General features: G+C 44.6%; 1 protein-coding gene across 8 annotated transcripts in view; it reads left to right on the top strand.

Annotated features, from left to right (window-relative positions):
- The first annotated feature begins 6,261 nt into the window (after positions 1 to 6,261).
- Positions 6,262 to 22,664, top strand: part of NFKB1 (nuclear factor kappa B subunit 1) — a 192,899-nt gene continuing 176,496 nt past the window's right edge. For 6 of the 8 annotated variants that reach the window (XM_077476639.1, XM_077476641.1, XM_077476640.1 and 3 more), the window contains exon 1: positions 6,262 to 6,477. The gene's annotated coding sequence lies outside the window, so the exon portion shown is untranslated. The remainder of the gene's footprint in view (positions 6,478 to 22,664) is intronic. The other 2 variants (XM_077476635.1, XM_077476636.1) reach the window with 1 other exon arrangement.

The raw sequence follows: 22,664 nt of genomic DNA on the forward strand, positions 1-22,664 counted from the left end.
CTGCTTGTTAGGCCTCTTTCACACGGGGTGGATCAGTAATGATCCGCCCCGTGAAGATCCGCTCGCTCAGCGGGGATCGCTCCGTTGTCCCCGCTGAGCTGGCTGCGGACAGGGCGGTCTCCGCACACTGTGCAGGGACCGCCCTGTCAGCTCTCCGCTCTCCTCTATGGGGATCGGACGAGCACGGACCGTGTGTCCGTGTTCGTCCGATCCGCTCTGCAGACGGATAGAAAAATAGGATTTTCCTCCGTCTGCAGAATCGGACTGTTGCGGAGGCGGACTAAATCGGTTGTCTGCGGATGCTCATCCGCAGACACCCGCTATCCCATAGGGATGAATGGATGTCCGTATTTCATCCGCAAACGGATGGATGAAATACGGACATACCATCCGCATGTGTGAAAGGGGCCTTAGAGGAGAAAAGTGTAAACAAAAAAAGTGTGTGTAGTAGGAAAAACAAAAAATAATGATAAAATGGTTAGATCAGGGTTTGATCTGAGGGCCAGTTCACACCAAATGCATTCCAGTGTATTTTTTTTTTCTGTATGAAAAACACACGGACAGCAGGTTATATGGTTTCCAATGGCATAGTTCCCCCCAGTGCGGTCAGTTCCAGGGTGTTCCAATTTTAGAAAAAAAGTAAAACATGCTGCATTTTTCCTGCACTGGACTGTGCTAGAGTGCAGTAAAACGCATCAAAAATGCACCCGAATGCACTGGAACGCATCAAATATGGACCAGACCCCAGTATAGTAAAAAAAATAAATAAACTGGAAATAAGAAACAAAAAAGCATCTAGGATGCATCCAGAAACACATCAAAAACGCACTAACAAACGTATTGTATATGCGTATACAGAAATGCATCTAGAACGGATCTGGTGGTATGAACCAGCCCTAAGTCAGTGTTAGGCCCCTTTCAGACAGAGCGGAATCTGTCAAGGGGATCCATCTGCTCAGTGGGTGGGATCTCTCTGCTGAGCAGGCAGATGACAGGCATGTGTCCACTCTGCTGTGCGGACATGGACAAAGCCTGCTGTCCTCTATGGGACGGTCAGATGAAAGTAGGCTGCCTGTCCATTCCTATCCGACTGTCATCAGATCAGCCAGACGGATAGGAAACAGATCCCGATCCATCTTTTTTTTTGCCGACCGGATGCTGGCGAGTTTCAGTGGACACATGTCCACTGATATCCACTGCTCTATAGAGAACAATGGGTGGTCTGATCAGATCTGCCTTAAAAAAACGTCAGGCAGGCCTGATTGGTCCGCTAATGTGACAGGGGCCTTAGGATTAGAGTCATGCTCAGAGTCAAAGTCAGGGTCAAAGGTTAAAGCGGAGGTCCACCCTAAAGTGGACCTTCCGCTCATCGGAACCCTCCCCCCCTCCGGCGCCACAATTGGCACCTTTCAGGGGGGAGGGGGGGTGCATATACCTGTACAGTACAGGTATCTGCACCCACTTCCGGGATAGCTCTCTGCGGAAAGGGGCGTAGATTACGCCCCTTTCCGCAAGTGCCCGCCCCTTTCCGCAAGTGCCCCGCTGCCTGCTGGGAAACACACAGATCCCAGAGGCAGCGGGGACCGTCCTTATTGCGCAGCGCGATTCGCGCATGCGCAATAGGGAACCGGGAAATGAAGCCGAAAGGCTCCACTTCCTGATTCCCATACCCAAGATGGCGGCGGCAGCACCCGAGAGACGATCTAGAGATCGGCTTCGGGTGCCGACATCGCGGGCGCGCTGGACAGGTAAGTGTCACTATTTTAAAAGTCAGCAGCTGCAGTATTTGTAGCTGCTGGCTTTTAAAAAAAAGTCCCGGCGGACTCCCGCTTTAAGCTCAAAGGTCAAGGTCAGTGTATTTTAAAGAGGGGTTCCCATTGAAAAAAAAAATGAAAAGTCAGCAGCTACAAATACTGCAGCTGCTGACTTTTAATAATCGGACACTTACCTGTCCCAGGGTCCAGCGATGCGGGGGATTGAAGCCCCGCTCGTCTCCCCCTCTTTTCGGCGGCGCCGGCATTGCAACTGTGGGCACCTGGCTGTGGCTTCACAGCCGGGCACTCACTCCGCATGCGTGAGTGACACCACGCGCCGTGATTGGCCGCGCAGTCACCTGGGACCTGTCACGTGTCCCAGATGATTGACAGGAGAGAAGGGGCAGAGCTGAGCCCTTCCTGCGCCGAGGGGAAGTGATGTCACCAGCCCAGGCACTGAAGGAGGCAGACTACGAGGGACCCCCTAGCAACAGGCATTTAGAGGTGAGTAAAAAAAAAAACAATTCCTACTTTTTTTTTTTTTTTTTTTTAGGCTGAAACACCACTTTAATTCGGCTAGGTACTCTCCACTTTGCAATTTCAGAGAAAATATGTTGTGACTTGGTTCCGTTTTGGATGTGGTTCGCATATTCTATGGACCAAATCACATTGGGGGTTATTTACAAAAGACAACTCCACTTTGCACTGCAAGTGCACTTGGAAGTGCTTTCGCTGTAAATCTAAGGGGTAGATCTGAAATGAGAGGAAGCTCTGATTTTATCATCCAATCATGAGCAAGCTAAAATGCTGTTTTTTATTTTCCTCGCATGTCCTTCTCGGATCTACAGCGACTTTACTTTCAGTGCAAAGTGGATTTTCCTTTAGTAAATAACCCCCTACTCTAAATTGCACCAAAGTGGCACAGGACCCTTTTCCAAAATTGCGCCACTTGAAGTCGCATTGATATAAACGGACACCATTGAAAATAATGTGATTTCCATTGTCATGTGATTCTGTGGGACTAAAGTCACATCTGAAATCACACTATTATGAACAAGGCTTAAAAAATAAAACTTTTTTTTAAAATTAGCGTCAGTGTCAGTGTATTTTAAGTAGGATGAAAAAAGGCGACATGGGCCCTACTTACGGGTACAAATAAATAACATACACAAACAATATATTGTCAAAAGTATTGGGACACATGCCTTTACACACACATGAACTTTAATAGCATCCCAGTCTTAGTCTGTAGGATTCAATATTGAGTTGGCCCACCCTTTGCAGCTATAACAGCTTCAATTCTTTTATGAAGGCTGTCCACAAGGTTCAGGAGTGTGTCTATGGGAATGTTTGACCATTCTTCCAAGTGCATTTGTGAGGTCAGCTACTGATGTGGATGAGAAGGCCTGGCTCACAGTCTCCGCTCTAATTCATCCCAAAGGTGTTCTGTCAGGTTGAGGTTAGGACTCTGTGCGGGCCAGTCAAGTTCCTCCAGCCCAAACTCACTCATCCATGTCTTTATGGACCTTGTTTGTGCACTGGTGCGCAGTCATGTTGGAACAGGAAGGGGCCATCCCCAAACCTCACAAAGTTAGGAGCATGAAATTCTCCAAAAATGTCTTGAAGCAATGCCTGTGTAATCTTGAGGTCTTTGGACCTCAAGTAGCATCAAAGTCAGACCAAAGTAGTGCAGGGACTACTTTGAAATCACTGTGATTTGAAGTCGCACAGATATGAATGGTACTTGGAAATCATGGGGTACGACTTGTCATGCAATTTTGCAGGCCCAAGTCGCAGGACAAGTTGCAAAGGTGTGTAAGCGGCCAAGCCCAACCCCTGAAAAACAACCCCACACCATAATCCCCCTTCCACCAAAGGATTTGGACTAGTGCACAAAGCAAGGTCCATAAAGACATGAATCAGCGAGTTTGGGGTGGAGGAACTTGACTGGCCTGAGTCCTGATCTCACCTGTGGGATGAATTAGAGCGGAGTCTGTGAGGCAGACCTTCTCATCCAACATCAGTGCCTGACCTCACAAATGCACTTCTGGAGGAATGGTCAAACACTCCCATAGACACACTCCTAAACTTTGCAGACAGCCTTCCCAGGAGAGTTGAAGCTGATATAGCTGCAAAGGGTGGGCCAACTCAATATTGAACCCTACAGACTAAGACTGGGATGCCAGTAAAGTTCATGTGCTTGTTAGGGCAGGTGTCCCGATACTTTTGACAATATAGTGTATGTGGTATCACTGCAATCCTCAGGAGTAGGGGAATTTATATTAGGTGGTTGTTTGTAATTCTGTCGAGCTACATTAAAATATATATTTAATTAATGTACACTTGCAAACCAATTCAAATGTCTTTTATGGCAAACCATGTTGGTTTTCATGGGCATATTACTAAGGCTGGGTTCATATGGAGCAGATCCACTGGACTGACTCTGCTAGCTCAACGGGGGGATCGATCCGCTGATCCCTGCTGAGCAGGCAGATGACAGGTCCATCTCCGCTCACTGTGCAGAGACGGACCTGTCAGAGCCTCGCTGTTCTCTATGGGGAGATCGGATGAAAATGGACCGCCTGTCCATTTTCATCCAATCCCATCCGATCCGCTGGACGAATTGTGAACGTATCGCCATCCGTCTGTTTTGAGCGGATCTTGTCGAATTGGATGGCAGGTGGGTGTCAGCGGACATTTCTCCGCTAACATCCGCCTGCCCATAGAAGTCAATGGGTGGCCCGCTCGGATCCGCCTTAAAAATGGACAGGCAGATCCGAGTGGGCCGATAGTGTGAAAGGGGCCTTATAGCCCGTACACATGATGCGAAAATCGGACGATGGATTGTCTGTTTTTTTTGCATGCTAGTTGCATATCGAAAATGGAGAGGTTGCTAAAGGTGCTCCCACCTGAGCTGTGGATCTCTGCAGCTCCTCAGAGTTACCATGGACCTTCATGATGCTAGCTGTTCACTAAGGTCCCCTAACAAATCTCTGAGGGCTTCACAGAACAGCCATATTTATACTGAGAATAAATTAACCACAGGTGGACACTATTTACTAAATATGTGACTTCTGATGGTAATTGGTTCCACTAGATTTTAGTTAGGGGTATCAGAGTAAAGAGGGCTGAATACAAATGCACGCCACACTTTTCAAATATGTATTTGTAAAAAAAAAAAAAATTGAAAACCATTTATCATTTTCATTCCACTTCACAATTATGTGCAACTTTGTGTTGATCTATTATATAAAATTCAAATAATAAAATACATTTACATTTTTGGTTGTAACATGACAAGATGTATGAAAATATTAAGGGGTGTGAATCATTTTTCAAGGCACTGTAAATTTCAATGTTGCTAACTGTGTTTCTTTTTTTTTTTCTTTTGTAAATTTTTATAGATTATTATGACCAGTATGAGAGAGTGAGAGCGATAACACCAAATTTAACACACCTGAGATCTTGTAACACTAACGAGTCACATGACACTGAGGAGGGAAAATGGCTAATTGGGCCCAATCTGGACATTTTCAGTTAGGGGTGTACTCACTTTTGTTGGCAACAGTTTAGATATTAATTGCTGTGTGTTGAGTTATTCTGAGGGGACAGCAAATTTACACTGTTATACAAGCTGTACACTCACTACTTTACATTGTAGCAAAGTGTCATTTCTTCAGTGTTGTCACATGAAAAGATAGAATAAAATATTTACAAAAATGTGAGGGGCGTATGTTTGTGAGATACTGTGCATATATATATATATATATATATATATATATATATATATATATATATTTATTTTTTTCTACTATTATACTACTACTATACTATTATGCCAGTTTGCCTTTGATAATGAAAATTAGGAGATATGTTACCATTTCTTACCAAAATGAATTTCTCCTAATATAAAACGCGGTATAATCCACTTGGATACACAAAGTCGCTGTGACAACATGTACAGTTTTACTAACGCACGTCAAAGTTGCAAACTTGCGCAAGAGGGTTCTGCGTAACATTTTTTGTCGCCTGCTTAAGGGACATTTTTGTGAATTGTATTTATTTTTCTTAATTTTTAAAAACTCAATAAAAGATAATTTTCCACATAAAATTGAGTTGCAAAATGGTGTTCAGGTGTTAGGATTTGTTTGTGAAGGGGTTAAAAACGAGTAAAGTGCAATGTGTTACATTGTAATGTTTGGGCTGAATAAGGGGCCAGACCTGGTGAAAGATGAGCGGATGAGGTGAGTGAGGTGAGTGACTGGGTGTTTGTTGTTGTGACATGCGCATTAGATAATAGTATTGTTTATTATTGGTGAGGGGACATTTCACAGAAGACTTTCTTGTGAACACCTCAGCATCACTCGCTGCCATCCAAAATCCCCATGACGTGCTGTGGGGTGCCGTGTGATTGGCCAGCCTACTGCACTCATTGAGATGGGAATTTCCAGTCAGGAAGTGAGAGACGAGTTTAGTGGCCGCACACACCTCCAGCCTGGGAGGAGGAGGAGGAGGAGGGAGGAGGACCTCGGTGCTGTGTAATGAGCTCACCCCCAAAACCCGCCCAGGAGCCAGAGAAAACAAGGAAACTGAAAGAGGAACAGGCGACACCGGGGCTCAACTCAGCCTGCACTGGTCACAATGGAGCCTTAGAGGAGGAAGAGAGAGGAGTGGTACCAGCACCATCAGCGCTATCACCTCCCGGGGGGACACACCGCTCCAGGTGAGACAGAGCCGAGGGCGCCACACACTGGCCGGACCTTTATTAGCCACTTTTAGTATAGAAACTTGTCAAGAACGTACTCCATGGTTACATTACAGCTGTACAATAAGACTTCTTCATACACAGAGCACATGTGACAGCCCTGATACACACTACACAGGAAATGGAAGGACCAGGGGCTGAACTACACACAGTCAGCTCACACTCTGTCCTATCACACTGGGGTTAGAGCTCACACTCTGTCCAATAACATTGAGGTTAGAGCTCACACACCGTCCAATTACATTGGGGTTAGATCTCACACTCTGTCCAATCACTTTGGGGTTATATGTCACACTCTATCCAATCACTTTGGGGTTAGATGTCACACTCTATCCAATCACTTTGGGGTTAGATGTCACACTCTGTCCAATCACATTGGGGTCAGATCTCACACTCTGTCCAATCACTTTGGGGTTAGACATCTCACACTCTGTCCAATCAGAATGGGGTTAGATCTCGCACTCTGTCCAATCACACTGGGGTTAGATATCTCACGATTAGGGATGATCTCAGGCGTGTTCACATGGTCCACGTGCAGAGCCCGCCAGGAAGTGGGCGCAGTGCTGCGCTAATCACAGGCAGTGAGACATTGCCCCAATGTGTGGCTGCAGAGATCGAGCAATGTCTCACTGCCTGTGATTAGCGTCGTGCTGCGCTGACTTCCTGGCAGGCTCTGCACATGTTCCATGTGAACACGCCTGAGCTCATCCCTACTCACAATCTATCCAATCACACTTGGGTTAGATATCTCACGATCTGTCCAATCACACTGGGGTTAGATCTCACACTCTGTCCAATCAGAATGGGGTTAGATCTCGCACTCTGTCCAATCACACTGGGGTTAGATATCTCACGATTAGTGATGATCTCAGGCGCGTTCGCATGGTCCACGTGCAGAGCCCGCCAGGAAGTCGGCGCAGTGCTGCGCTAATCACAGGCAGTGAGACGTTGCCCCGATGTGCGGCTGCAGAGATCGAGCAATGTCTCACTGCCTGTGATTAGCGTCGCGCTGCGACGACTTCCTGGCGGGCTCTGCACGTGTTCCATGTGAACACGCCTGAGCTCATCCCTACTCACAATCTGTCCAATCACACTGGGTTTAGATCTCACACTCTGTCCAATCAGAATGCGGTTAGATCTCACACTGATTGGGGTTAGAACTCGCACACTGTCCAATCAGATTGGGGTCAGTGTTGCCAACCTACCTGATTATCATTTACTGACAAACACCCAAAATTTACTGGCACAGACAATTTTTTACTGGCATTCCCAAAAGTTACAAAATTACAGTTTTAAGTGCAAATGAGAGTATTTAGGCTACAAACAAATACAATATGCAATTAGCAATCTGATTTAAAGTAGACAATAAGGCAAAAAAACATATTTCTTATTTTATTTTTGATATAGTAAGTGGCTCAGGGACATGACTTAGGAGGGCAATAAATTATAATGGGCGGCACACACACATTAAATTGACTCTCACAGTGACACTGACAGCAGTGTGCAGCAGCAGAGATGATGATGACACCTCACTGACACAACATGTCCCCTCCTGAGTCACAGTGACAGTCTCTCTCCAAGCCAAGCGATCCCTCCAGTCCACTAAAGTCTAAACAGCACTGACGGTCTCAGCCTGCCTTGCTCTCATACTGCAGACCGCACACAAGGCTCTGCTTGGCTCCATTGCACCATAACATCACACGACATGCTCGGGCACCGCCTTTGCCAGGGCTGCCCGATCACACTGTAGCTTGCATTGGGATGGTCTCAGCCAACACCGGGCCAAACTGAGCACCAGAGCCATATTTATTACTGGCAACCTTTTACTGGCGGTAGAAAATTGCCTGTTTTTTACTGGCTTCCAGTAAAAATGCTGACAGATGGCAACACTGATTGGGGTTAGAACTCACACTCTGTCCAATCAGATTGGGGTTAGAACTCACACTCTGTCCAATCAGATTGGGGTTTGAACTCGCACTCTCTCCAATCAGATTGTACTGCCTCTTCTGTAGTGTCCATACCTACTTCTATAAATCATCCAATTCTTTCCCCATGGGAAATAATCCATTTATAGTCAAGAACCCCATATGCCGCTTGCTGGGAAATGTATTTCAATCGATAATTGGAGGAGACAATCGTAAGTCCTCAATCGTACCTCCCATTAGGAATAATTAATGGCATTTACAAAATGTTTGTTTCGGTAGCGGTATGCAAAAGGTAGACAAAACCAATAGGCTGTATGTAAAGTGGGGTACACCACTATAAGAAGATCAGGCGAACAATTGTCCGATTTTTCCTCGTTTTCACAGCAAGTCGGAACCAAGGAAGGAAATAATGTATGAAAACTCCAGGGTGGATTTGATTTAAATCACCATCATTATTATTATTATACAAGATTTATATAGCGCCAATAGTTTGCGCAGCGCTTAACAAAATGAAGGCAGACATTCCAGTTACAATACAATTTGGTACAAGAGGAATGAGAGGGCCCTGCTTGCTAGAGCTTACAATCTAAACTAGAAAAGCTACAATTTCTGGGAAAATTGTGTGAAGTGTTCTTGCCTCTACCTACTGGAGTGGGCGGTGTAAAATAATGTTTTGGCCGTCATAATGTTTTGTCTGGTCATAATGTTTTGTCTGGTCATAATGTTTTGGCTGGTCATAATGTTTTGTCTGGTCATAATATTTTGGCTGATCATGGGGTTGTCAGCTTTTGTCACCTCCCACTCTAGCTTTGAACATTTCGCCATTCATTCCTATGGGACTATTTTTGCCGCAAAAACGCCAATATTTCGTGAAGCATTCAGCAAAACGTTCCAAAAAGTAATAGCACACCAATCGGGAACAATCCGCATGTTTTGGTATATTACTGTCTATGTAGAGTAAAAGCTGTGGGAGGAGTTAGGGTGGTAAATGTGGCTATAATAATAATAATAATATATATGTGAGATAACAGTAAGTGCTCTTGCTATACAAGAACACTTAATCACCAGTAAAAAGGTTTGATTTAAATCAACTCGATTTAAATCATAATTTTTAAAGAGCAACTGTCATCTCTGTCACGCAGCTCCTCCTCCTCTAACCCGCTGTTGACTCACAGACAGTCCAATTCACTTTAAATGGACGGCTGGTGAGGTGGCAGTGACCCAACAAGGTGAGGGACGTGGCGGCATCAGGTGAGTGGATGCCCGCTAACAGCCATTGCCACAATGGATCTGAAGTTACAGGTGCTCTTTAAATGTAAGGACGTATTCTTGTTGGTAGTTAGAATCTTTAACCACTTCAATACCGGGCACTTATACACCTTCCTGCCCAGACCAATTTTGAGATTTCAGCACTGTTGCACTTTGAATGACAATTGCGCAGTCATGCTACACTGTACCCAAACTAAATTTTTATCATTTTGTTCCCACAAATAGAGCTTTCTTTTGGTGGTATTTGATCGCCTCTGGAATTTTTATTTTCTACTAAACAAATAAAAAAAGACCTGAAAATTTTGAAAAAAAAAAGTATTTTTTGTTTCCGTTACAAAACATTGTAAATAAGTAAGTTTTCTCCTTCCCTGATGGACACTGACGGGGCTGCAGTGATGGGCACTGATAAGGTGGCACTGGTGGGCACCGATGATGTGGCACTGATATGTGCCACTGATATGTCGCACTGATAGGCGCCACTGATATGCAACACAGGCACTGATAGGTGGCACAGATTGGCATGGATAGGCGGCATGGATGGGCATGGATAGGTGGCACGGATGAGCATGGATGGGCACTGATAGGCGACATGGATGGGCACAGATGGGCACTCATAGGTGGCATTGTAGTGTACAGTATTATACAGTATTAGTATTATATTAGTATTAGTATTAGTATTATACAGATGGATGCCCATCAGTGCCAAACAATAATGCATGCCAATCAGTGATGCCCATTGTGGGCACTGATTGGCATCCATTGTGGACACTGACTGGCATCCCTGGTGGTCCAGGGTGGCATACCTGGTGCTGGGCATCCCTGGTGGTCTGGTGGCGTCCCTGGTGGTCCAGTGTGGGCATCCTCGGGGGAGGCTGCACTGATAATCGATCAGCACAGCCCCCCCCCCCCCCCTGTCAGAGGAGCAGCCGATCGGCTCTCTTCTACTCACGTCTGACAGACGCGAGTGAGGAAAAGCCGATCAACGGCTCTTCCTGTTTACACTGTGATCACCCGTGATTGGTCAGAGACTCTACCAAAATCGTAGTTGCTGGGTGTCAGACTGACACACAGCAACAATGATTGCCACAAAGCGTGCCCCCGGGGGCGCGCAGCGGCTTAATATCCTGAGGGCGTCATATGACACCCAGTCAGGATATTGAAACCACTTTGCCGCTGTCATTCTGTTATATGGTGGGCGGCAAGTGGTTAATATTTGCAAACAAAATGTAGGTTTCCTATTTAGAATAATAAGATGTCAGGTTAGTAAAACAGCGATATCAGAACTGATTCAATCATACAGTTTGTAGTGTACATAGATTTGCAAAACAATGGGATAAAGGAATATTCCTAAACTTGGGTTTATCTCATGGCTACAATGAAATTGTATGAATGCGTCAATGCAGTGCATTTTATCTCAGCTTTAGAACTTGGATTCATTGAATTACCAAAATGTAAATATTGCAGAATATACAGCCTTATGCTACATAACTAAGCTCCATTTCATGCTTAATAAACTAAATGTATTATTATTGTATTATTGTATATTATATGTTTTTTACTCCAAAAGCATTTTATTAAAATTAATCTAATAAAAAATCAAAAAAACGATTAAACCACAAGCTGACAACTCGCTGTTGTTTGGCGGCGGCAAAATGGCTCCCCTGCGCAAATCACAGTAACTGTACAGTGTAACTGTGCATGCCCACCATGTCACTAAGAAACCGATGCGTGCGCTCATTGGCCGCGATGTACGCCGGGCACCTGCGATTTCTCATGACAGAGCAGTAACGTGGATCTGTGTGTGTAAACTCACAAAATCCACATCCTGTCAGGGGAGAGGAGACAGATCCTGTGTTCCTATTATATATTAACAATGATTGGTCTCCTCCCCTAGTCAGTCCCATCCCCCCACATTTAGAGCAAACAGTTTAACCCCTTGAAGGCCCCCTAGTGTTAACCCCTTCCCTGCCAGTGACATTTATACAGTAATCAGCGGCTATTTATAGCTCTGATCGCTGTATGAATGACTGTCAATGGTTTAAAAAAAGTGTCGAATCTGTCCGCCGCAATGTCCTGAGTAAAAATCACAGATTTCCAACAGTACTAGTGTAAAAAAAAATGCCATAAATCAATAACCTATTTCATAGGCACTATAACTTTTGAGCAAACCAATCAATATACGCTTATTGTGATTTTTATTTATTTATTTAATTGTTTTAATAAAATATGTAGATCACATATCGGCCTAAACAGAGAAAAAATGTGTTAATTATTGGTGTATTTATTATAGTAAAAAGTAAAAAATAGTGTCTTTTTCAAAATTGGCGCTATTTTTTGTTTATAGAGCAAAAATAAAAACCGCGGTGGTGATCAAATACCCCCAAAACAAAGCTGTATTTGTGGGAAAAAAAGGACCTCAATTTTGTTTGAGTACAACGTCGCATGACCGTGCAATTGCCAGTTAAGGCGACACAGTGCCATATCGCAAAAAATGGCCTGGTCAGGAAGGGGATAAATTCTTCTGGAGCTAAAGTGGTTAAATAAAAAAATCAGATTTAAATAAAAAAAATCAGATTTTTTTTTTTTAAATCATTGATTTTTTTATCCATACTGATTGTAAGTTACGATCATAAGTCATCAATCTTATCCCCACACAAGAATAATCCATCTATAGTCAATAACCCAGTTGATCAATATACCACATACTGGGAAGTGGATTTCAATCAATAATTGGCAGATACGATCATAAGTCATCAATTGCATCTCCCAATAGCAATCATCAGGGTTATTTACTAAAGGCAAATCCACTTTGCACTGCAAGTGCACTTGGAAGTTCAGTCGCTGTAGATCTGAGGGGAAGCTCTGCTGATTTTATCATCCAATCGTGTGCAAGCTAAAATGCTGTTTTTTATTTTCCTTGCATGTCCCCCTCGGATCTACAGCGACTTTACTTCCAAGTGCACTTGCAGCGCAAAGTGGATTTACCTTTAGTAAATAAACCCCATTATGTAATTTACAAATTGTTTATTTTGATAGCAGCATGCAAAAGGCAGAGTGTAGATACATCCAATAGGCTGTATCTAAGAGCTGTCGCCAAGAACATATTAGTTTCTTTCTACAGGCTTAGAATGAGTGCATATGTCATACAAAAACATAATATAATAATAATAATAGAATAATTGATCTATAGTAGATAAGCCAATTGATCCATATGCTACATGCTGGGAAGTGGATTTGAACCCATAATTGGAAGTTTCAATCACAAGTCATCATAAGTCATCAATCAGGTCACCCAATAGGAATATTCCAGTCTAATAATACAGTACATAATCTAGTCAATCGATATGCCACATGCTGGGAAGTGAATTTAATTTGATAGTCGGAGGATATGATAGTAACTTATGAACTCTACCTTCTGATTGGAAAAAAAAAAATCAATAGTTGACAACACAGTTGACCGACAGGCCGCACGATGGGAAGTGAATTTCAATCGATAATTAGAAGATATGATCATAAGTCATCAATTGTATCTCCCATGAGGAATTGTCAATCTATAGTCAACAACCCAGGCAACCGATATGCCATATGCTAGGAAGTGGATTGCAATCAATAGTTGGAAGATACAGTTGGAAGCTATCAATCCAATCTTCTGATAGAAATAATCAGTCAATAGTTGACAACACAATCGACCAATATGCCGCACACTGGGAAGCGTATTTCAGTCAATAATTGGAAGGCACAAACATAATAACTCATTGATCCTATCGCTTTTGTGACAGCACAGATATAATTCACACACTGGACAATCTGATTGTACCCTTTCTCAGTTTAATAAATAATCAGTTTCTTTTCCGGTCCATCTCTCCCGATAGGACCAATCAATAGTCAGCAACACAATCAATTGATATGCCGCACGCTTGGAAGTGTGTTTCAGTCATTAGTTGGAAGATACAACTCATCGATTAAATCTTATGATAGGAACAGTAAATCTATAATCGACAACACAATTGATCTAGACGCTGATCGCTGAAAAGTGTATTTCAAACAAAGTAGATTGCAATCAATAGTTGGTAGATACAAATCATTAGTCATTGATCATTTCTTCCATGGGAATAATCGATATTCGATAGCCGACAACACGATTGATATGTCACACTCATAGGAATTGCAATTGATCATTGGAAAATACGATTGTAAGTTATCGATCTTATCTCTGTTTTTATCAGATACTCTCAAAATATGATCGGATTCCTGTCAAAATCATCTCAGTGCTGCTGATCAATGTCAAACAATCGATCATTTTTTGCCCTGGGTTATCTAAAGAGTCTAAATCAAATCGGAAAGGGAAGTTGTGCCTATGTGATCATTTTCTGATTTGATTGTTTTGTTTGAATCACACATCAAACAGATAATAAAATCAAAGTCCACTATTAGAAAGATCAAAACCATATAATACAGTATGAGGACAGTCCTAAACGGCCGTCAGCTGGCATCAAATCAGGCAGACCTGTGAACTAGCTGGTTGATGGCAGATCTAAGGACCGCCATACACTTTACAATCTCACTCCCATCTCTGTAAAGTCAACTGTAGGTCTACCAAAACAATGTCATATAAAAACCTATTAAACGATTTAACCAATTTGTATTTAGTGAGGCAGGCCCTTGCATTACATAGTTGTTGCAAGAGCTACAACCAGATTGTAATGTGAGTGGTGAGCTAAGTGATTGTACACTGAGGCTGTACTGTGTATGGTAAATTTTAAGGAGATTGTACAACCAGATAGTATAGTGTATGGCAATACATCAATTTGTGATCAATCTAAGTATCAGTGCTGCAAAAAGCTATTCATTAAGGCAGCAGCTTCAGGTTGGAAGGTTTATTACCATGATTGTGGATTGTTTTTGTAACCCTTACACCCCCTCTTTTACTGTGCATTAAAGATCCATCCTGTGTCTGATAGCATGTTTATTAACCCCTTCACCTCCTTATCCTGGGACCTCCGCCAATACAGGGACCTTTCCTCTTCTGGTCTTCCCTTACAGAATTGGAGAATGTTTCAATGTTTTTGAAAATAAATTTAACTCCTGAATTTCTCATTGAGACAAGAATTATATCGGGGCACCGTGCTGCCTCTTGGGATTGTCACATCATATTCCAAAGGCAGCGATTTACACAGGGGCCACAAAATCTGCCCAGGCACAGACATGGCAGTGCTCTGCCAAGTGTTTGGGAAATGGCAGCAACCCGCGGCCTGTCTGCACATGCGCACAGATGCTGGGAGTCCCTGCAAGGTCCCGGATCCCAGAGCATCTGTACATGTGTGGGATTCCCCCCATGTTTTTGCCAGGTCCTAGACACTTGGCAGAGGCCTGCGGACATCTACACACATGGGATTTTTAAAGATGGAGGCACAGAAGGCAGGGGACAAACATTACAGGGGGGAAGTTCAATCTCCATCCTCCTCCACCCTCTGTGTATGACCTATACAATACAGTATCTACTGCACCATTACCAAACTCCATGATTGAATCCCCTCCATTCCAACTTCATTTCCAATAGTTGTGGCAAAAATTAGATCACTTTCCAAAAATTCATAATTTAGAGGGTGTTTGTACTATCCTGGCATTTTTATGTGATATGATTTATACCAGAAAGTAGGGAAATAGTTATTTTTTCTTTTATATCAGGGGTCTGCAAACTGCAGCCAGTTGGCCAGATGTGGCCCTTTGATGGCCTTTTATCCAGCTCTTCAGACACTATTCCATTCATTTATAAAAGGCACTATTGCTTTTTCTGACATCAAAGACTGGGTACTATTCCTCCCACTGACACCGACATGGGAGTACTATTACTCCCACTGACACAGACATGGGGGTACTATTCCTCCCACTGACACAGACATGGGGGTACTATTCCTCCCACTGACACCGACTGGGGGTACTATTCCTCCCACTGAAACCAACATGGGGGTACTATTCCTCCCACTGACACCGACTGGGGGTACTATTCCTCCCACTGACACCGACAAGGGGGTACTATTCCTCCCACTGACTCCGACATGGGAGTACTATTCCTCCCACTGACACAGACATGAGGGTACTATTCCTCCCACTGACACCGACTGGGGGTACTATTCCTCCCACTGACACCGACATGGGGGTACTATTCCTCCCACTGACACCGACATGGGGGTACTATTCCTCCCACTGACACCGACATGGGGGTACTATTCCTCCCACTGACACAGACATGGGGGTACTATTCCTCCCACTGACACAGACATGGGGTACTATTCCTCCCACTGACACCGACTGGGGGTACTATTCCTCCCACTGACACCGACTGGGGGTACTATTCCTCCCACTGACACCGACTGGGGGTACTATTCCTCCCACTGAAACCAACATGGGGGTACTATTCCTCCCACTGACACCGACGTGAGGGTTCTATTCCTCCCACTGACACCGACGTGGGGGTACTATTCCTCCCACTGACACCGACTGGGGGTACTATTCCTCCCACTGACACCGACTGGGGGTACTATTCCTCCCACTGACACCGACAAGGGGGTACTATTCCTCCCACTGACTCCGACATGGGAGTACTATTCCTCCCACTGACACAGACATGGGGGTACTATTCCTCCCACTGACACCGACTGGCGGTACTATTCCTCCCACTGAAACCAACATGGGGGTACTATTCCTCCCACTGACACCGACGTGGGGGTACTATTCCTCCCACTGACACCGACGTGGGGTACTATTCCTCCCACTGACACCGACTGGGGGTACTATTCCTCCCACTGAAACAGACATGGGGGTACTATTCATCCCACTGACACCGACGTGGGGGTACTATTCCTCCCACTGACACCGACGTGGGGTTACTATTCCTCCCACTGACACCGACTGGGGGTACTATTCCTCCCACTGACACCGACAAGGGGGTACTATTCCTCCCACTGACACCGACATGGGGGTACTATTCCTCCCACTGACTCCGACATGGGAGTACTATTCCTCCCACTGACACAGACATGGGGGTACTATTCCTCCCACTGACACCGACTGGCGGTACTATTCCTCCCACTGAAACCAACATGGGGGTACTATTCCTCCCACTGACACCGACGTGGGGGTACTATTCCTCCCACTGACACCGACGTGGGGTACTATTCCTCCCACTGACACCGACTGGGGGTACTATTCCTCCCACTGAAACAGACATGGGGGTACTATTCATCCCACTGACACCGACGTGGGGGTACTATTCCTCCCACTGACACCGACGTGGGGTTACTATTCCTCCCACTGACACCGACTGGGGGTACTATTCCTCCCACTGACACCGACAAGGGGGTACTATTCCTCCCACTGACACCGACATGGGGGTACTATTCCTCCCACTGACTCCGACATGGGAGTACTATTCCTCCCACTGACACAGACATGGGGGTACTATTCCTCCCACTGACACCGACTGGCGGTACTATTCCTCCCGCTGAAACCAACATGGGGGTACTATTCCTCCCACTGACACCGACGTGGGGGTACTATTCCTCCCACTGACACCGACATGGGGGTACTATTCCTCCCACTGACACCGACTGGGGGTACTATTCCTCCCACTGAAACAGATATGGGGGTACTATTCATCCCACTGACACCGACGTGGGGGTACTATTCCTCCCACTGACTCCGACATGGGAGTACTATTCCTCCCACTGACACAGACATGGGGGTACTATTCCTCCCACTGACACCGACTGGCGGTACTATTCCTCCCACTGAAACCAACATGGGGGTACTATTCCTCCCACTGACACCGACGTGGGGGTACTATTCCTCCCACTGACACCGACATGGGGGTACTATTCCTCCCACTGACACCGACTGGGGGTACTATTCCTCCCACTGAAACAGATATGGGGGTACTATTCATCCCACTGACACCGACGTGGGGTACTATTCCTCCCACTGACACCGACGTGGGGTACTATTCCTCCCACTGACACCGACATGGGGGTACTATTCCTCCCACTGACTCCGACATGGGGCTACCATTCTTCCCACTGACACTGACATGGGGGGTACTATTCCTCCCCTCTGACACCGACATGGGGTTACCAGTGGTCACCTAACTTGTGCTCCATTGAGAATCAGCGTCCCTCTGCTGTGCTGGCAGATTTGTGTGGTTTTTTTTTTTCTCATTTACCCATCTCTGAGAATTAATGACCCAGCTGTGGTGTGGCCCAAAATTCAAATATGATAGGAACCAGCTGGGAGAAGGACCCCCAGTTTCTGTATATACAAAGGGTGGTGGTTTGCGGGTGAGGGGACTCTCTAAATATGGTGGCACATTGCAAGTCAATAAAACATTGTTTATGTTAAGGAAAACACAGCAATTTGTCTGTGCTTTTTACCTGCTTTTTTTAAAATTGATGTCAAGGTCTCTCTAAGTCTGCGAATAAAATATTTAGTCACCGACAAAAGTAGATTTGCATAATAAAAGTTGCAACAATTTGTAACTTGATTTTGGTACATATGACATTTAAATGATGAAACAGAGCAATGATTAGTAGGAACCTTAGCCAAGAAAAAACCCCAGGAAATTTGAAAAATGTTCATTTGTTTTGGTTACAGTTGTCATTTCACTTAAAGCAGAAGAGCTGATTTATGAAATTGTTAACTTAAAGTGGTTGTAAACCCTCATGTCGCGTACACACGACCGGACTTCCCAGCAGACTAGGTCCGACGGAATCAGTCCGTCGGACAATCCAATCGTGTGTGGGATAGTCCAATCGTTTTTCATAAAAAAAAAAAAATCAGACGGACCTAGAAATAGAACATGTTTCAAATCTGTCCGACGGACTCAATTCCTACTGGGAAAACCGCTCGTCTGTGTGCTGGTCCGATGGACCAAATACGACGCAAGGGAAGCTATTGGCTACTGGCTATTGAACTTCCTTTTCTAGTCCCATCGTACGTCATCACGTTCAAAACAAACAGACTTAGTCCGTTCGTGTGTGGCCAAGTCCGTTAGTTCGGAAAGTCTGTGCGAACTCTGCCAAAAGTCCATCAGGAAGACCGTCGGACCTAGTCTGCTGGAAAGTCCGGTCGTGTGTACGCGGCATCACATACACCCAGTGAATGGACTGGCCTCAGGTGATACACACAGATGAAACAAATCCTCCTACAAAACCCGTTTATACTCTGTCTTCTCTACTTCCATTCAAAGTGCAGAATTTATAAAGGCTTGTCTGAGAGTTCAGAAAAAAGGGGTGGCGAGCTCAAGTTACACTATGCAGAGCTCCGTGAGGAGAGACCTAAGAGCTGATTGGAGGGAAGGGACATACCCCTTTTCACACAGGAACACAGCTGAGGCTGTCAATCAGCTTGAGATCTCTCCTCTGTCACCTTTCTTCTCTTGGTGTCAGGAAAGGTGACAGAGGATTCATGCTGACAGCAGTGAAATGAAGCAGCAGAGAAGTGACACTTGGTGCTCTTAACCACTTGCCAACCAGCGCACGCCGATTTACGTTGGCAGAAAGGCACTGGTAGGCAAAAGGGTGTACAGGTACATCCCCTTTAAGAAGTGGTGTCGTGCACTTGCCGCCATCTCCGTGACCGCGGGTCCCGCTGACTCGATGTCTGCTGGGTGCCCACAATCGTGTCACGTAGAGGAAGAGCGGGGAGATGCTTTTGTAAACAAATCTGTCATCGAGAGCAGAGATCACTGTCCTGTGTGTTGAAGCCCAGACCCCCTCACAGTTAGAATCACTCCCTAGGACACACTTAACCTCTTCACCGCCCGCTAGTGGTTAACCCCTTCACTGTCAGTGTCATTTACACAGTAATCATGCATTTTTATAGCACTGATCGCTGTATAAATGACAATGGTCCCAAAATAGTGTCAAAAGTGTCTGATCTGTCTGCCATAATGTCGCAGTCCCGATAAAAATCGCAGATCGCCGCCATTACTAGTTATAACAAAAATTAAAAATGCCATAAAACTATCCCCTATTTTGTATATGCTATAAATTTTGCGCAAACCAATCAATATACGCTTATTGTGATTTTTTTTTTGTAGAAGAATACATATCGGCCTAAACTGAGGGAAAAAAATTGTTTTTTTATATTTTTGGGGGATATTTATTATAACAAAAAGTAAAAAATATTGCTTTTTTTTAATAGCGCAAAAAATAAAAACCGCAGAGGCGAACAAATACCATCAAAAGAAAGCTCAATTTGTGGGAAAAAAGGACATCAATTTTGTTTGGGTACAACGTTGCACGACCGTGTAATTTTCAGTTAAAACGTTGCATTGCCGAATCACAAAAAGTGCTCTGATCAGGAAGGGGGTAAAATCCTCTGGGGCTGAAGTGGTTAATTGAGACAAGTACACACTGTAGAGGGATTACTCTTTGTTAACATTTAATGTCTGAGGTTTACAACTACTTTAACTGTTTTAAATGTAATCTGCCTGCATTAATCCACAAAAGCCAACATGGAGATAAAAATGGAACGGAGATGGGTGTCACATATGTGACATCTATTTCCCATGCCATCTGACTCCGCAGGGGATCAGCCAGCCCCAACGAGACTTAACAGTGAGCATTCATGTGAAAGAAGCCTTAAAATAATGAATGGAAGAAAAGAATACTTGGCTTTCTTGCAGCAAATGATGCACATGGCCCCCACCACTGCCAAAATTACCAAACACTTGGAATCCAAATCTTAGTTGAAGGGCCTTGTTGAACAACAGTTAAAACAAAACCAGAAAGTCAGCACCACTGCTAAAAATCTGATCATTCCCCTAAAGGCGTTGTAAAGGTTTGTGTTTTTTCACCATAAAGCAGGGGTGCCCAACCTTTTGAGGCACGAGGGTCACTTTAGCGACTTGGTAACCAGTCGCAGGCCACAATTAGTGTAAAGGGCGGAGGGCAGGTCTGTGTAGAGCAGACATGGATGCAGCCCGCTCTACCTACCTAAGGGCCCTCCGATCTGCCCAGACAGAAGGGGACAGATCCCCTTCTGTTTTTTTTTTAAGTAGATCGGATTGCAGCTAGGCGGGTGTAAGCAGACACGAGTCTGTTTACATCTGCCGCTCTATAGAGGGTAATGGAGGGGCTGATCGTGTGAAAGGGGCCTAAGGCTGCTTTCACACTGATGCACAGCGGTTTACCTACATCTCAACTGACCTCAATCTTCACTTCTTCCTCGGGATTCCTGCAGCTGGTTGCTGCTGTTCCCCAAGTGCTTATAACTGGTGGCTGCTGCTGACTGTCCTCCAGGGCTGGTACTGCTGTTGGGTACTGTCTGCTGGTACTGCTGGCAGATACCACTGGCTGGTACTGCTGGTTGGTACTGCTGGCTGGTACTGGTACTGCTGGCGGGTACTGATACTGCTGGTGGGTACCGGTACTGCTGGTGGGTACCGGTACTGCAGGTGGGTACTGATACTGCTGGTGGGTACTGGTACTGCTGGTGGGTACTGGTACTGATGGCTGGTACTGCTGGTGTGTACTGCTGGTGGGTACTGGTACTGCTGGTGGGTACTGCTGACTGGTACTGGTGGCTGGTACTGGCACTGCTGGCTCTGGCACTGCTGGCTGCTGTCCGAGATCACAGGAAGCATGCAGCTGCAGTAGAGAGCATGCTTCCTCCACATTTGGTATCACTCTGCCTCTGAAGGAGTCAGCGCTATACAGGAAGCATCGACTCCATTCTTTGCGCTGATGCTCGGAGATGGCGGGTCGGGAACCTGCAATCTGGGCTTGTTGACCCGCCATCTCAGAGCAAGACGAGGCGGGCCACATCGGAGGGCGCTGCGGGCCACATGTGGCCCTTAGGCCAGCAGTTGGGCACCCCTGCCTTAATGCATCCTATGCATTAAGATGAAAAAACACCTGTCAGTGACCGGCCCCCAGCCTTTAGTGTCACTTTAAAGCAGACCTGCCCTTTGAATGTCCCTATCTGGCCCTCAATGCCTCCACTGTCAGCTTCCTCACTGGGACGCAGACAGATGTTCATGTGGAGAGCTGCAAGAACTGGAAGGAGTGAGTCCGATGAGCTGATCAGTACAGCACAGTACCCTTTAAATTCTGCTGCTGATGGTCCTAAAGTACTCTGTATGTATAAAATATGTCATCAATGTATAAATAATAAACATATACTATTTATTTTGTTACCATTCTTTTGACAAAAAAGTTATGCACCGTGACCACAGACATTGATAACTTTTGATGGATGCAGTACTTTTTTTTTTTTTTTTGTTTACAAAATCGAGAGTTGTGTAGTACACAATGGCAATACACTACACTAAGAGTGAAAGTGGCTACATAAAACAGGATTGAAAAATAGCTTGATTTCTTCGGTGTAGTGTAAAATGGGTATTTACACAGGAACTTGTATGGTGTGTATTAGAGAAGTCAGACAAACACTGACTAAAATGTGTCATTTAGAGTGAACTGTGGCCAGGATACAGACAGCTCATTATTTACATATTCTTAACAATATAGAATCTTTCTATATTAGAGGCATTGAGCGCCACTGTTCTACTTTGATTTCTGACTTCTATAGTCTTATACTACCCGATCCAAGTGTATCTCAAAACAAACAGTGGGTACCCTTTATCATGATTAACCTCCCTGGCGGTACGATTATTTGGGATTTTAGGTGCTAAAAGCGGTACCATTATTTTGCATGAAAATTTGGCGTTTTATATTGTAGTCCTGTAATTCATAGGAATAACTCTCTTAAATCTTAAACCAGAGTCTAGCAGACATCCCGGGTATGATAATGTTTGAAAAATGAAATCATAAATTATAATATAATAAATAATTATAAATAATTATACCAAATAATAATATAACAATAATAAAAATTATTCAATAATGTAATCAAATCAAAAACACAGAAATTTGCTCAGTTGCAGAATTGTCACTG

Source organism: Lithobates pipiens, unplaced genomic scaffold (genome assembly GCF_037356315.1).
Source record: "Lithobates pipiens isolate NorthernLeopardFrog02 unplaced genomic scaffold, aLitPip1_a1.2 Scaffold_13, whole genome shotgun sequence".
In the NCBI taxonomy this organism is placed as follows: domain Eukaryota; kingdom Metazoa; phylum Chordata; class Amphibia; order Anura; family Ranidae; genus Lithobates; species Lithobates pipiens.